Source organism: Callithrix jacchus, chromosome 12 (genome assembly GCF_049354715.1).
Source record: "Callithrix jacchus isolate 240 chromosome 12, calJac240_pri, whole genome shotgun sequence".
Taxonomy (NCBI): domain Eukaryota; kingdom Metazoa; phylum Chordata; class Mammalia; order Primates; family Cebidae; genus Callithrix; species Callithrix jacchus.
In genome coordinates, this window is record NC_133513.1 from 107,734,763 (window position 1) to 107,751,954 (window position 17,192).

At 40.7% G+C, this 17,192-nt stretch overlaps 1 protein-coding gene across 2 annotated transcripts in view; it reads right to left on the reverse strand.

Moving 5' to 3' along the window:
• Positions 1-633: 633 nt before the first annotated feature.
• Positions 634-17,192, reverse strand: part of LOC103796823 (uncharacterized) — a 31,424-nt gene continuing 14,865 nt past the window's right edge. Inside the window, exons 2-4 of one of the 2 annotated variants that reach the window (XM_078346595.1) lie at positions 7,423-7,483; positions 5,568-5,673; positions 634-774 (exon numbers count right to left, since the gene is read on the reverse strand). The gene's annotated coding sequence lies outside the window, so the exon portion shown is untranslated. The remainder of the gene's footprint in view (positions 775-5,567; positions 5,674-7,422; positions 7,484-17,192) is intronic. The other variant, XM_078346596.1, reaches the window with a different exon arrangement.

Here is a 17,192-nt window from a genome sequence, read left to right on the forward strand (position 1 = left end):
GCTAAGGGAAGGCACTGTGTCCTGTGTTTTGTGTAGCGCTGAGTACACTGTCTGTCACAGCTCAAAAGGTAATAAATAATGGTAGAAAGTGATGTAACTTCCTTTTCAAAAAATTCAAGTATCTTGTATTGAAATTCCAAAGGAATTAGAATTATTCTTCTCTAGACTATAGTATATAATAATGGAACAAGTTACTTAAAGACTTTATTGGATCTCATGGGGATATTTCTCCTTTTACTTTGTAAGAAAACAAATCTCTATGATAAGAACAAGCATTCTTAGTATAATGGGTAGGGGGGCATGGGTGTAGATGTAAGAGATAACGGAGTTCCTAATTTCACATAATTCTATATTATTCATGTATAAATACAATTATAAGGTTACAGTTGTATTTTTGGATTAAATTTAAAATTATTATAATAATAGTTTTGAGTGAATACAAAATCTCATACTAATGGAAATAGTTTTCTGGTTTGTTTTTGTTTTTTAGTTTTGAAATGAAGTCTTGCTCTGTTGCCCAGGCTAGAGTGCAGCGGCATGATCTCGGCTCACTGCAACCTCCACCTCCGCGGTTCAAGCCATTCTCTTGCCTCAGCTTCCCGAGTAGCTGGGATTACAGGTGCCTTTCACCATGCCCGGATAATTTTTGTATTTTTAGTAGAGATGGGGTTTCACTGTGTTGGCCAGGCTGGTCTTGAACTCCTGACCTCAGGTGATCCACCTGCCTTGGCCTCCCAAAGTGCTGGGATTACAGGCATGGGCCACTGCACCTGTCTGGAAATAGTTTTTTAAGAGCATCAATATAATTATGTCTTATTCTTCTTAACACCTGCATCTAGTACAATTACATTTAGTTTTTTTTAAAGAGATTGATTGCTATTTGAAAAAGAGAGAAAGGTATATTATTTGCAGATCATTTAATTGTCTATTGGAAAATCCAAGAGTATTTACGGTAATACTACTTGAACTAATAGAGTATGGTCTGAAGCAAAAATAAACATACAAAAATCAATAGCTATGTACATGGCAGAAGTCTGTTAGAAAACATGAGGAGAAAAGACCCCATTTATAATATCACGAAAAGCCACAAAATACCTCAAAATATCCTTAGAAGTATAAAAGGACTACACTTCACCAGCATTAGACATCCAGATTTGAATATTTGATGGTAAGTTGTATAAAAGATGAGGACTGAATTATATTTAGTTTTGAGCACCCTCAAATTTATTTTTATTTTTTGTAAACTTCATTTATATAATTTTAAGAGCCATATTAATAGAGGGATTAAAAAGTATTAAACTCGTAGAGTTAATATTATTGTCGGAACTCCTTTAAAATTATTTGATAAGACTGCCACCTACAGGTGGCAAGAAAAGCAAAGTGACTGAAATGTATTTACCTCTTACTATGCATCAAGCATTACATTAAGAAACCTAGGCTGGGCGTAGTGGCTCATGCCTGCAATCCCAGCACTTTGGGAGGCTCAGGCAGGCAGATCACCTGAGGTCAGGAGCTCAAGACCAGCCTCACCAACATGGTGAAACTCCATCTCTACTAAAAATACAAAAATTAGCCCGGCGTGGTGGCATGTGCCTGTAATCCCAGCTACTTGGAGCCTGAAGCAAAAGAATCCTGGAACCCGTGAGATGGAGGTTGCAGTGAGATGAGATTGCACCACCACACTCTAGCCTGGGCAATAGAGTGGGACTCTGTCTCAAAAAAACAAAAGAGAAAAAAAGAAAAGAAAGAAAGAAGCCTAGTAAGGTTGCCAGATAAAATACAGGAGGCTCACATGAAACTGAAAACAACCAAAACTTTTCAGTATAAGTATGTACCAAATATTGCATAGGATACACCAATACTAAAAAAAATATTGTTTATCTGAAATTCAAATTTAACTGGGCATTCTGTAGTTTTATTTGCTAAATATAGCAGCCCTTAAAAATGCAGATAATGACCAGGTGTGGTGGCTCACACCTATAATCCCAGCATTTTGGGAGGCTGAGATGGGCAGATCATGAAGTCAGGAGTTCTAGACCAGCCTACTAATATGGTAAAACCCCATCTCTACTAAAAATACAAAAATTAGCCAGGTATGATGGGCGTGTTGGTAGTCCCAGCTACTCAGGAGGCTGAGGCAGAAGAATCACTTAAACCTGGGAAGTGGAGGCTGCAGTGAGCCAAGATCACACTACTGCATTCCAACCCGGGCAACAGAGTGAGAATACATCTAAAAAAAAAAAATGCAGATAATGATGTTGATCATACTCTGCTGCTTAAAACCTTTCGATGGCCTCTATGTCTCAGGAGAGGGTCCAAGCATCCTGATAGGCATGTACGACCATTCATGTCTGTGCTCCCATCTTGCTCCTTACTGCCTTAGCATGTGCTTCCCATTGCTGTCAAAATCTTTTTAAAAAATATTTTATAACTTTTACTTTAGACTTGGGGTACTTGTACAGGATTGTTCCATAGGTAAACTTGTGAACTAATTTACACTCCCACCGGAAGTGTATAAGTGTTCCCTTTTCTCCACAACCTCATCAGCCTCTGTTATTTTTTTACTTTATAACAATAGCCATTCTGACTGGTATGAGATGATATCTCATTGTAGTATTGATTTACATTTCTCCAATGATTATGACATTGAGCATTTTTTTATATGCTTGTTGGTCGCATGTATATCTTCTTTTGAATAGAGTCTGTTCATGCCCTATGTCCACTTTTTAAAAGGGTTGTTTGTTTTTTGCTTGTATGTTTGTTTAAGATTCTTTTTTTTGGAGACAGAGTCTCACTCCATCCCCCTGGCTGGAGTGCAGTGGTGTGATCTCACCTTACTGCAACCTCCACCTCCTGAGTTCGAGTGATTCTCATGCCTCAGCTTCCCGAGTAGCTAGGCTTACAGGCGCATGCCACCACACCTGGCTAAATTTTTGTATTTTGGTAGAGATGGGGATTTGCCATGTTGGCCAGGCTAGTCTTGAACTCCTGACCTCAGGTGATCCGCCTGCTTTGGTCTTCCAAATTGCAGGGATTACAGGCATGACCCACTGGCCTGGCCTCAAGTTTCTTGCATATTCTGGATATTAGATCTTTGTTAGATGTATACTTGCAAATACTTTCTCCAGACATCAAAATCTTTCTTTTGCTTAGGTGGTTTGTTTGGCCTGAAATATAGAGGTTCCTATATGTCTGTCTTTTAATGTTGTTCATGATAATTTTAATACTTAATCACATCTTTCCTTTGGACTTTTAAAGTGAATGTCAAAATTATAGAAGCAGACTGTGATTAATTAATACATTACTTCAAGAAGAAAAAATTAGTGAGAACACACAACTTATATAAAAACATTATCTTTGAAAGACATTGGAAAATATTTTATTTCCTGTTTACTTTGTGTTCTTGTGTAAATATCAAAGAGAAAAACCCTAGTGAATTTAATTGCGTGCCTATGTGTTTCTCTGGCTATATAATTTTCAAGACCCTATGGAATATGAAAATATAAAGCCTCTTGTTCAAAAATTACTAAAAATTTCAACATGGTAACAGAACAGCATTAATCTAAGTGTGGACTCTTCTGAGTGCAGGGCCCTGGCTTCACGGGTCACATTTCCCATGAATCATTTTATTTTTCTCCCCAACTTAATAGGTTCAGAATTGAGGTTTCTCTAAGGGAAATTCCTTTTCATTTACACTAGAAGTATGTGAATGATTTAAAATTCATGGTGTTGAGATCTTGCTAAATGGACTTACCAAAGAAGAATAAAATAAAGCTTGTAACAATGTGGACTTGGGCTGGGCACGGTGGCTCACACCTGTAATCCTAGAACTTCGGGAGGCTGAGGCAGGTGGATCACCTGAGGTCAGGATCACGAGATCAGCCTGCCCAATATGGTGAACCCCATCTCTACTAAAATTACAAAAATTAGCTGCATGTGGTGGTGGGCACCTGTAATCCCAGCTACTTGGGAGGCCGAAGCAGAAGAATGGCTTGAACCCAGGAGGCAGATGTTGCAGTGAGCCAAGATTACGCCACTGCACTCCAGCCTGGGCGACAGAGCAAGACTCTATCTCAAAAAGTAATAATAATAAAATAAAATAAAAAAGAATGTGGACTTTGCAGTCAATTCAAAGACTGACTTCATGGCTGCCTTCAAAGACTCAAGGGTTGGCTTCAGGGACACACAAACACCCTCAAATTGTAATTAACATTGTGTGTGTGTATTTATATATGCCTTTTTCAGGGAAGAACTTTTATCTGATTCTCAAAGGAATTAGTAATCCCAAAAAGCTCAAGAACCACTGTTCTATGACATTATTTATCCTTTTTTTAAAAAAAGAAACCTCTGGCAAATCATGATGTGCTTTAATTTTATTTATTCATTTATTTATTTTACAGATGGGGTGTCACTCTGTCTCCCAGGCTGTAGAGTAGTGGTGTGATCATAGCTCACTGCAGCCTCGAACTCCTGGGCTAAACCGCTCTTGCCACATAAGCCTCTCGAGTACCCAGAACTACAGGTCTGTGCCACTGCACAGGGCTACTTTAAAAAACATTTTTTTTTTTTTTTTTTTGGTAGAGACAGGGTCTTGCTTTATTGCCCAGGCTTATTGTCTGCTTTTAAAGGCCCCTGCTGCTGGCTGGTTTAAAAACTTTAAATACAAGGAGTTGTGCAGATTTTTAAAATTATTCTTATTTCAATATATAAAAAGGAAAAACCATGAAAAGAGAAATATAGGAATAAACACATTAAGAAACCCAATCAGAGAAGTGAAATCTAAAAGGAATCCTTACACTCCAGCTGCTACCATCAGAAAATTTGAGAGATCATAAAATTGACCTTTCATTGCAGTCTGCCTTATGTAATCACGTAATTAATAATATTATAATATTTATTAGGCACTTATCATGTGCCTGGCACTGTCTCAATAATCATTTACCACTCTTAACTTACTTAATCCTCTTGACAATTCTATAATCCCCACTGTAGAAATGAGGAATCAGAAGCAAATAGAGGTGAAGAATTTTGGCTGGGCACAGTGGCTCATACCTGTAATCTCAACATTTCGGGAGGCCAAGACTGACAAATTGCTTGAGTTCAGGAGCTCAAGACGAGCCTGGGCAACAAAGTGAGACCGCATCTCTACAAAGAAGACAAAAATTAGCTGGATGTGATGGCACGTGCCTGTTGTCCCAACTACTTGGGAAGCTGAGGTGAGAGGATGGCTTGAGCCTTGGAGGGAGAGGTTGCAGTGAGCCAAGATCACACCATTGTACTCTAGCCTGGGTGACAGAGCCAGAACCTGTCACACACAAAAAAGAATCTTGCCCAAGGACACAGAGTAAATAATGGAGACAGGTTTTGAATTGGTCACAAAGTTAATATTCTTATAAGCTTTATTTCCTTCTTAATTATTAGTAGGTCCATTTAGCAAGATACATCAGATAGCTTTCACTTAATAGATATCAAGAATAAAGACGTAGAATAAAGAACAGAGAATTCATCCTTCCAGACAACGTTTTCCCTTGGCTTCCTGGACACCACTGCTCTGTGGTTCTCCCTACCTCGTACTGGCTGCTCCTTCTTCTGTCTTTCTGTGGGATTCTCCTCTTCTCCCTCTCAGGCCTTGATCCTCTTCTTCCCTCCATCCATGGACACTGCTTGGGTAAACTAATCCAATCCCATAACTATAAATACTGTCCATATGTTAATGATTTTCAGATTTGTATTTCCAGCTTGGACCTCTCCCTTGAATCCAGATTCTATATTCAGCTACTTTCTCAATGTCTCCATGTGGAGATCTGATATAATTTGGATCTGTGTTCCTACCCAAATTTCATGTTGAAATGTAATCCCCAGATGGGTGCAATGGCTCGTGCTTGTAATCCCAGCACTTTGGGAGGCCAAGGCAGGAAGATCACCTGAGGTCTGTAATTCAAGACCAGCCTGCTCAACATGGTGAAATCCCATCTCTACTAAAAATACAAAAATTAGCCAGGCATGGTGGCACACACCTGTAATCCCAGCTACTTGGGAGGCTACTTAGGTTTCTGAAAAATTAGACACAACTTTTCTGAGGTTTCTGAAAAATGAGTACATTCAGTAGTTGAGGATACATATTTGTGTTTTGTGGGGAATTTCTTGGTGCTGGTGTTTTTAAATGCTGAAATTTTGTAAAATAAAATTAAAACGACACACTAATCACTAACCTTTTTAATATAAAGTAGTACTTTATCTAAAGCAAGGTTGACCCACAGTTAATTAGCTGGATCATAGCCAGGAAAGTGCCAGAATGTCAAGGAAGTGAAAATTGTCTTTCTATGACTCTCAGGAGTTTAAGTAAAACCAGGGAATAGCTTACATCTATTTTTTCAAGTATAGTGAGAAAAAAAATACAGAAAAACATTCAAGAATCTCCCTAATGCTGAGAATATATGACAGCAAATTAACTTCCTGACTGTAATGAGGAATAATTGGACATATATCTGAATTTTTGTGAGATTTAATGAGACTGGAACCTTGAATGCACTTGAGATTAATTTTTTAAAAATTCTATGTTCTAGCGAAATTTAAACCTAACCTCTCACTTTTCTAGTTATGTTTTTAAGGAAGAAAAAAATAAAAATATTGTATAATCACATTTTTAAAAAACGAGACCCAGATTATAAATCAAAGGGTCACACAAATGTTCTCTGGCCTAATAGTCACATGTATACAAATGGTAGAGTCTATGGCATACAAACAGAAGATACAAAGTGCCTTTTGGCAATCTGCCCTCCTGTGAATATTGCATTTAAGGGAATAGGCAGAATGCAGACACTAGACCCTGTCATGAATTCACCACACAGGAAGGTCAGACTTACATGGAAGAGTTTAAATGAGATTAACTAATACCAGCTCCACTATGTCATTCTTGTCAAGCAGTCAAAAGAAGGCAATTAGAAATTACACTTCTGGGCTGGGCACATTAGCTCACACCTGTAATCCCAGCACTTTGGGAGGCCAAGGCAGGTGGATCATCTGAGGTCAGGAGTTCAAGATCAGCCTGGCCAAAATGGTGAAAATCTGTCTCTACTAAAAATATAAAAAAATTGGCCAGGCATGGTGGCACGCACCTGTAGTCCCAACTACTTGGGAGCCTGAGGCAGGAGAATCGCTTGAACCTGGGAGGAGGAGGTTGCAGTGAGCTGAGATCACGCCACTGCACTCCAGCCTGGGCGACAAGAGTGAGACTCCATCTCAAAAGAAAATAAAAAGAAATTACTTTCTGGTTTTACCACTTGGCTGTTGTACAATCCTGAATTAATCCTCTCAATTCTTCTAGAAATTGTGGCAAAAAGATGTAAGCCTGCTTTAGAAATACTTATGTATATGTATTGTATCCCTATACAATATGATAGGGATGAGGAAATTACTTACCTTACTAAATATTACTCCCTATTCCATGAGGAAGCATGTCCCAATTTTCATTTTATTTTGCCTACAAAAAAGCAAAACTATGATCAATTCAATATTTTCATATTATTTTCAGTTATGACCACCTCCTGAGTTTATGGGCATGCACTACAAAAGGAGGCCTAGATATCCTCAGATATGTGAGATCTTACAGAGCCTTGAGAGTCAGGAGCCCTGTGTTCTCACTTCATTTTGGCCACTAACCAGCTTTGTGACTGGATAAGCTTCAAAATTTTTCTGTATTATTTATCTATTGCTGCTTAACAAATTACCCCAAGCATACAGGCTAAAAACGACAAACATATTATCTCACAGTTTCTGTGGGTTAGAAATTCAGGAGTAGCGTAACAGGTCCCAGAGGGCTCAGGGATTCTCAAGAGGTTATGATAAAGACGTCAGCTGGAACTGCTGTCATCTGAAGGCTTGACTGGGGTAGGGGGATCTGCTTCTAAGCTCACTCATATAGTTGCTGGCAAGACGCTTCAGTTCCTTGCCATGTGGGTCTCTCCAAGGTTGTTCATGATATGGCAGCTGGCTTCCCCCAGAGTGATGACCTAAGAGCAAGAGGGCAACTGGACAGGAGTGAACAGTAGCCTTTAAACCTAATCTCAGACATAACATACTTCCGCTGTATTCTACTTTTCACATAAACTGACCCTGGTACACTGCAGGAGGGTACTACACAAGGGTATAGAATATCATAAAGAGGGGATCACTGGGGGATATCTTGGAGGCTGGCTACTGCTCTCTGACCCATCTCTTTATCCATAGAGTGAGATCTTTGAACTACATGATCTTTGAGTTTGGGAAACTCCTCTCTCCCCAGTGCTACTCCCAGACCTTGATTTTCTACTCTCATGTCAAAATTCCTACTCCTTTTAGCTTTAAGCCATTTGGCAATACCAACCTCTACCCCACCTTGTTGCTGTTATTTGTAGACTTCTGGGCCATGGGACAGTTGTTCTCCTCACTCCAAGTCCTGCCATCACTCTAGGACTTCCATGTACTCATGGGTGACCCATCCCAAACCATGAACTTTCAGGTCCTTGACCTTCTCACCTTTGATGCTTTTCCCATCCACTCCATTTCAGCACCCATCACCCACATCAACACCCTAAATTTGTCATCACCAAAACTGTTTAACTTCATAAACAACAAATCCAATCATCTCAACTCTCTCACTGTAACTTCCTATTCTTCCAATTCTCTCATCAACTATTCCCAAGAGATAGGTCACCAGACCTTGTTGGAACCTCCAAGAAATTGTCACATCTACTTTCTCCATATCACTCCCTCCTGTCTTCATTTCCACTTCATATCAGATTTTAAAGTCCATTCCTTGAGCCACTTTCTGAAGAGATTCCTCAACTCCTTTAACTCATAGTCCTTTCTTCACACCTGAATGGAAAAACCTTAGTTTTGATTGATTTCTAATGACTACCTTTCTATTACCCACAACCAGGTTACCAAAGGTTGCTGGAGAAAATCACATAGCAGTATAGATTGGATACATGGTAATCAAATTCCAAAGCTGCCCACCAGTTTCACAGTCAATGTTTCCCTAGGTAGCACTCCAGTCTGGGCAACAAGAGCAAGACTCCATCACAAAAAAAGAAAAAAGAATAAAGGAAAGGAAGGGAAAGGGAGGGAAGGGGAGGGGAGGGGAGGGGAGGGAAGGGGAGGGGAAGGGAGGGGAGGGAAAGGGAAATCCATAAAACTTTTGACTCTCCCAAAACTAACTACTAATAGCCTACTGTTGACTGAAAGCCTTACCAATAATAGTCAATTAACACATTTTCTATGGTATGCATTATATATGGTATTATTATAATAAAGTAAGGCAGAGAAAAGAAAATATTATTTAGAAAAGTATGCCAGGCCCAGTGGTTCATGTCTGTAATCCCAGCACTTTGGGAAGCCAAGGCAGGAGGATCACTTGACAACGGGAGTTCAAGACCAGCCTGGGCAACATACCAAAATGCTGTCTCTATTAAAAACATTTTTTTCAAACCAAGATCGTCATATGGAAAAGAAAATATATTTACTATGTATTAACAATGTATTAAGTGGATGTGGGTCATCATAAAGGTCCTTATTGTCTTTACATTGAGTAGGCTGAGGAAGAGAAGGAGTTGGTCTTGCTATCTCAGGGGTGGCAGAGACAGAAGAAAATCCACATATCTATTTCATCACATCCTTTATTGTAATTGAGTCTCTGTAGTTATTTGTTAAAACATTCAACAATTGTATTGCATCAGCTCTAAACCCACCCTTCTAAATTCTGCTTTGTGATCTGAGTCTGGGATTCTGTAAACTATTCCTTTTTTTCTGGGTAGTTCTCTGGTTCTGCCCATAGTGGGTGCTAGAGGGAGAATAGCATGCAGAGCCAGGACTGCCTCTCCTGCTCTGAAATGTTCCCATCATTGTCTCCTGAGCAACAGCACTTTCCTCTGTGCAGTGTTGGCTTTTTTTGTCACTTCCAAAATTAGCCTTCAGGTGCCCGCTCTGAGGTACCAGTACCAGCATGGCAGGCCCTCTTCCACAGGGATCTAAGCCCCAGCTCTGCAGGACCCTTCTCCAAGCCTCTAGTTTCTAAAAATCACAAACTTCTCTTCTTCCTTTTGTTCCCCTGGAAGTTTATGATCTCTGGACCTCGATGTCTGCCTGTTGCTTTTTTGAAGCAAAAGTCCAATGGAACTCTTTTTTTTCTTTTTCTTTTTTTTTTTTTTGAGACAGGGTCTTACTCTGTCATGCAGGCTGGAGTGCAGTGGCACTGTAACCTTTGCCTCCTGGGCTCAGGTGATCCTCCCACCTCAGCCACCTGAGTAGCTGGAACCACAGGTGTGAGCCACCACATCCAGCTATTGTCAGGGTCCAACCCACAGACTCTGACCCAGTGACGGATTAACAAATTCACTCAAACACAAATCTCCAGTAAAAGAGTGGGCCAGGGGTCCACGGTCACTCACAGACACTGCTGAGAAAGATAGCAGCCATCGGCTCCAAACAGCTGGCACTCCAGGTATTTATTCAGTATAGATTTAATAACAGAGGCTCTGAGACAACACACTTGTGGATAATGATTAAAGGCCAGGTTCCAAGGCCTAAAGCAAATACCATTTGTGAGTGATATATCTGGTCGCCGTCCCCGCAAGACAGCCATTTGGCCCATGAAAGATTAAAGGTTAGTTTTAGGATCACATGAGTAAACAAGCTATTCAGATAAACTTCCCCAAATTCCCTAGTTATTTGCTTTTCTTTATCAACTAAAGGTAAAGGGAATTAGGCTGCTTTCAGCCGAAACTTCTACTGAAACTATGTAAACCTCTTAGCCTTCCAAGAAGGTTTGTGACTATATTCTATAATTTTACAATCTTTCCAACCATCCTGACCAATCTCCCACAAGGTATTTTTTTTTTTTTTTTTTTTTTTGTAAAATAAAAATATATTTTGCCATGTTGGCCAGGCTGGTCTTGAACTCCTGAGCTCAAGTGATTTGCCTGCCTTGGCCTCCCAAAGTGCTGAGATTACAGGCATGAGCCATTACATCCAGCCCATAACACATTTCTTATATTAAATTCTCTCTGCTGAAATGACTAGTGTAGTTCCTGTTTCCTGAGTACACCCTAACCAACATGGTACTTGGTGACAAGAGTATTCCCAGGAAATAAACTCTCAGAAACGGGATTTAGGATTGTTTGGTTATATCTTCAACTTTGAAAGCAGTGCTGAACTCTTTGTTAACTGGAAATCAGAGTCTAGTGGTCTGTGTACATGCAGGGCATATGATGAACTAAAGTATCACCTGTCATTGTTTGTGTGAAGTGTCTACTGAAACAAGTGGCTTGAAAGACCAAGTGGCTATGGCACTTGACAGCTATGGTAATAATAAAGACTGTAAGATTGTGGGGTGGATTAGCTGCTTCTGACTACATTAAAATGAATATAGAAAAAAAAAACACAAAATCGGGGTTAGTGGGGCTTTTTTTAAATGGAGTCTTGCAATGTTGTCCAGGCTGGCATCAAACTCCTGGGCTCGAGCAATCCTTCCACCTCAGCCTCCTGAGTAGCTGGGATTACAGGTGTACACCATTGTACCCAGCTTAAAACCAGGGTTTTAAAGGTTCACCTCAGGCCAGGCATGGTGGCTTACACCTGTAATCCCAGCACTTTGGGAGGCCAAGGCAGATAGATTACTTGAGGTCAACAGTTTGAGACCAGACTGGCCAACATGGCGAAACTCTGTTTCTACTAAAAATACAAAAATTATCTAGGTGTGATGGCAGGTGCCTATAATTCCAACTACTCAGGAAGCTGAGGCAAGAGAATTGCTTGAACCTGGGAGGCAGAGGTTGCGGTGAGCCAAGATCAGGCCACTACACTCCAGCCCGGGTGACAGAATGAGGCTCCGTTCCCCTCCCCCCAAAAAAAACAAAAAAGATTCATCTCAAATGAGAAAGAACTAGAGAGGATCCATGGTAGCCCTAAGATAATCTACTATTTTTTTTTATAGCTATAGAGTCAAACTTACAGAAAAACAGATCCAAAATTTAGTCACCTGGGTTGCAAAATGATAACATCAGTTGAATTCACAGACTTGTCATAAGACATAGCATCTTATGTTATACTTAAGACACTGAGGGGGAGTAAACCAGAGATTTGGATTAGGGGCCTCTAGGTATAACTGAACAAATTTGAAAATTTTAAACTCCCAAGTCTCTCCAAGCCTCTCTTGCAAGAAGAAGCAGTCTACCCTCCTGTGTGTCAGAGAAAACAAGGTTTGCTTAAAGATTCTCTATAGCTTATGGACGTTGCCTTGCAAAGAGATGTCTATCCTGCTCAAGACCCTCCCTGACCTCCCCTGAATGACTCTAGACTGATAACTAGAGTCAAATATCAGTATCCTCTAAGAAGATGAATGTTAAGTTTAACCCAGGAAGACATAGATAATATGCTGAATATCCAGATTTTTCTAATATGTAGAGAGATTGGTAAGTATGTAGAGAAAACCTGGAAAGTATGTTAGAAATGAATTTGACAAGTTTTACTCAAAAAGGAAAGACATAAAATTAGATCATATCAAATGTACTCCTAGAAATACATTTACTTACAAGAGATTCTAGGTTTGAAGTGTATAAACTAGCACAGCTGGAAGTGGCTCTAGCAGCCTGCTTGGTTGACTGATTGAACTACGGACTCAACATTCTACAGAGCTGACCTGTTAGAACATTCTTGGCATAGACATGGAGAACTGTACCCATAGATCAGAGGAACAGAATGTAAAGCTCATTTATCATTTGCAACATCCGTATCCATCCCCCATTATATCCTTCTGGAAGGCTAAGAAGGCACTCTGTTCCTTATGCCATGAGAAATGCATTAATGAAGCGAGCACAAGCATCCTTGAAAAGCTCTGTGATAGCGAGATGACAGTAGGAGAGGCTGCCAATGAGACAGTGGAAGTGATGGGACTCAGAAGAGATACAGGCCAAGTGGCAGCACTTAACTAACAGAAACAAGGTAGAGGAAATTACCGTAATGATAGCAGAAAGTACTGGAATATAATCAAAATCTCTTAATCTAGCAGACTATGAATCATGATACATCTAGGAATGAAATAAATGGTCAGCCCACTGAAGTATCACTTGATCGATACAATACTAAGAACTCTAGGTCTGGTGACTAAAAACCTGAATCAAATTACATTAGAGTCTTGGCCTCTTACCAAGTTTCTAAATGTTAGGCATCTTCTGAATCCAGGGTCTCTTGAGTGATAAGGAGGCTAGGTCCTCTTGAGGAGAGACTGTACAAATATGCCAAAGGAATATATCACACATCTTTCCTCCAAGTCATTCCCAAAGGGGCCTGTGGACATTTTTCTAAGGTTACCATATACTAGAGAAAGAACACCCAAGTCTTTTGAGAAATTAGACACTAACCCTAAATTGATGCCATTTCCTGAAGATACATAATAATACTGTGTTCCACCAGTCAAAGTGGTGGCTTATAGTGTTCATGTGATAAATAGTATTTTGGGCCAAGTTCATCTACGTGCCCATTCTATTGTGATTTTCCTGGTTTCTGACTGTATAATTAGAATAGATATGCTTGGCAACAGACAGAATCGCTTCAATCCTTCCTTGCCTGGGGAAGTAAAAACTGTTAGGATAGAAAGTTTGATGTGGAAGCCCTAGAAACTTTTACTTCCTGTAAAAATCATAAACCGAAAGCAAAACTGTATCCCTGGAGTTATCTACAGAGATTCATGCAAAAATCAAAGATGTGAAAGAGACAGGTCTGGTAATTACTATATATTCCCATTTACTTCACCTGTCTGGCCTGTATAGAAGGTAAATAGGTCTTGGAAAATGACTGTCGATAATCATACACTTAATCAAGTGGTAACTCCAACCCCAGTTGCTGTTCTACTATGTTTTCTTTATTGAAGCAAATCAACAGAGTCCCAGCACCTGGCATGTAGCTATTGCTCTGGCAAGTGCTTTTTATTTTCTATTACCAACTTGCGAGGACCACTAGAAGAAATTTCGTTTCTTTGGGGCACCTTATAATTTTATCTTGGGGCTATGCCAATTTTCCTGCTGTCAGCATTTTTTTTTTTTTTTGAGACAGGCTAGAGTAGAGTTACATGATCTCGACTCACTGCAACCTCTGCCTCCCAGGTTCAAGCAATTCTCCTGCCTCAGCCTCCCAAGTAGCTGAGTCTACAGGCATGAGCCACCATGCCTGGCTAATTTTTGTATTTTTAGTAGAGACAGGGTTTGACTATATTGGCCAGACTGGTCTCAAACTCCTGACCTCAAGTGATCCACCTGCCTTGGCCTCCCAGAGTGCTGGGATTACAGGCGTGAACAACCGCACCTGGCCTACTGCTGTCAGCTTTAATCTCATCTGCAGAAATTTAAATCATCTTGACACTCTACAGAACGTCACAATGATCTGCTATAGTATGCTAATTTGACCTAATAAGCATAATGAAGGCATTACTCTGATTTGACTCAATAAGCAGAAAGTAGCAAGCACCTTAGATGTCTTATAAGGCACATTAGAGACAGAGGGTTGAAGAAAACCTCCATGAGTATTCCAAGGCCTACGCTGAATTTCTAGGGATTCAGTGGTTTGGAACATATCAGGGTATCTCCTCCAAAATGAAATACAAATTACTACACCTTGTATTACCATGTCTAAAAAGAAGACATGATGATTTGGGGCCCTTCTTGAATTTTTGGAGATAATATACTAGTCCAACCAATTTTCCCAGTTGCCTATAAGGCTGTTGATTCTAAGTGAAGAGTAGAGCAAAAGAAGGTTATTGTTAGGCGCGTCGCTTGTGTAAAGAGACCACCAGGCAGGCTTTGTGTGGGCAACATGACTGTTTTATTTCGTGCTTGGGTGCAAGTGGGCCAAGTACAAGAAAGGAGTTAGACAAGAGATGTAGGAATGGGGACTGGTTATATAGGTTGGGGCAAATGGTCAGTTAAAGGTAGTTATCAATTTTAGGGAGGGGGAGGGCGTCACAGGATGCATGGTCACAAGGGTAGGGGTTATCTACTACAAACAGGCATGGTCATAAGGGTGGGGGTTATCAGTTGTAAGTCGAGGGGAGGGTGCAGTAAATTACACAGTTACAGGGGTGGGGGTCTTGAGAAACCTAGGGGGAAATTTCACAAGGTTGAGGAGGAACAATGGTTGAATGTGGCAGAGTGGCAGGGCGGGGAGAGCAATTAGTTGAGGCAGGAACCAGTTGTTTCACTTCTCTTTGTGGCCATCTGGTTACTTCAGACTTTCTGGCTCCTGGAGACCATCAGGAGGTATACATTCAGGTCTCCAAGGCTATAATGGCCAGGCTGGGACTTGGAGGCCTGACAGTTATGTAGTAGATCCAGAATGTAATAATGCAGGCTGTCTTGTCCATTGGGCTTTATGACTCAACAGATCCAGTGATGCTCAGTGTTTGTGGCATATAGGGATGTTATATGGAGTCTCTGGCAAACCCCAGTAGAAGGGTCCACAGGTCTCTGAAGCAAAGTCAAGCCTGTTGGGTATCAGCCCAACCCCGTACATGGATGCCCTTAGTCCCGACGGTGACAAGGAATTGAGAAAAGGAAATAAAGACAGAGACACAAGAGCAGAATTTACAGCATGGGTCTAGGGGACCAATGCAAGTGTGGGAACTGCCTTGGCCCCGAGCTCTGGGCTCCAAACACTTTTATTATGTGCATAATCTCATTGATCTTATGTGCATGGAAGGGGAGGGTGAAGGGGTAGGTAAGATGGTGGGGAACTTAAGATCCTTCTAAGACATGCTAAACTAGTGCTCTGAGCATTTAACAGAACTTGAGACCCTTCTAAGACATGCTAAACTAGTACTGAGTTTATTACCAATTGCTATCAGAGTGGCAGCTGCATCAGAAGTATAGCAGATGAGGAGTCACCCAATCTGACGACACCCAGTGCATGAAGAGGCTTTTATCTCCTGATTATTGAGGACACAGAGCAACTGAAATTACTCTATATTCTGAGAACCTAGGCAGAGCCTGAGGCGTTCTATGATCTCTGCCCCCTGCAAGGCTTTTCTCCTCCTTGCCTGCTCCCATCTGCAAAGACCCTGCCAGATCTTGTGAGCAGAGGTTGCCTCCCTTCTCAAAGATCGTTGCATAAGCCCTCTTTAGGAGACCCTCATGCAGTCTCCATGTTAAGAAGGCATTCGTGGGACCAAAGCAGTATTGCCTTCTCTACAACCACCCTGGTGTTCCCCGGTGTTACTGCGCTCTCGGATGGTCTTTACCTTAGGCCTCCTGTTGCCACTTGATTTCTAATTAACTGCACCAATAATATGGTTTAGTTCAGTGTATAAACTTCAGTGTACTCTGAGCCAAGCAAGCTTATAATTATTTGGCTAGAATTAACACAGGTCGCCCCCTCACCATCTTGACCCACACACGTCTTCTTCTATGATAAAGATCCCTATTTTAAGGAAAAGCTCCTGTATTACTACTGGGTCTAACTATGGGACATTAAGTAATCATGCAACCCGAGCTGCCATCATGAACACTGGTATCTGACCCACCAAAGCATAATGTTCAGTATGGATAACAGCCATACTTCATTCAGTGGAAATAACATATAAGAAATTAGGCTCAAGGAGGTTCAGAATGTACAAGTTGCATGAGCAAGTGACTCAAAATCTTATAACACTTATTCCTGAGGCCTTTGCTGCCTCTCCTTCAGTCTGTACCTATGGTCTCTTCTTACCAGCTAAGGGGAAAAAAACCTAAGGCCTGGTTTATAGATTCTACTTCATGACATACTGGCACCAACCAGAAGAGGACTACTGCAACATTTCAGCTCCAAGGAGTGTTTTTAAAAAACAGCAGAGAAATAATATCCTTCCAGTGGGCAAAAAAATCAAACAGTACATTTGGTTGCTTTGCTTTTTCTGGGCCAAGAGATGGTCACAGATATAGAGCTATACTGATTGATGAAGAGTATGAAGTAAGACTGGAATGTCTTCTGCACAAAGCAAGAACATGCTCAAAGGATGGTGACATGTTAAAAAAAAAAAAAAAAAAGAATAGAATCCAGCCTGGAGGGACTCCCACTGGCTAAAATTTGAGTATCCAATAATAATATGAAGACAAAAAAGAGGAAGTGCATAGTGGCTCACGCCTGGAATCCCAGCACTTTGAGAGGCTGAGGAAGGCAGATCACTTGAG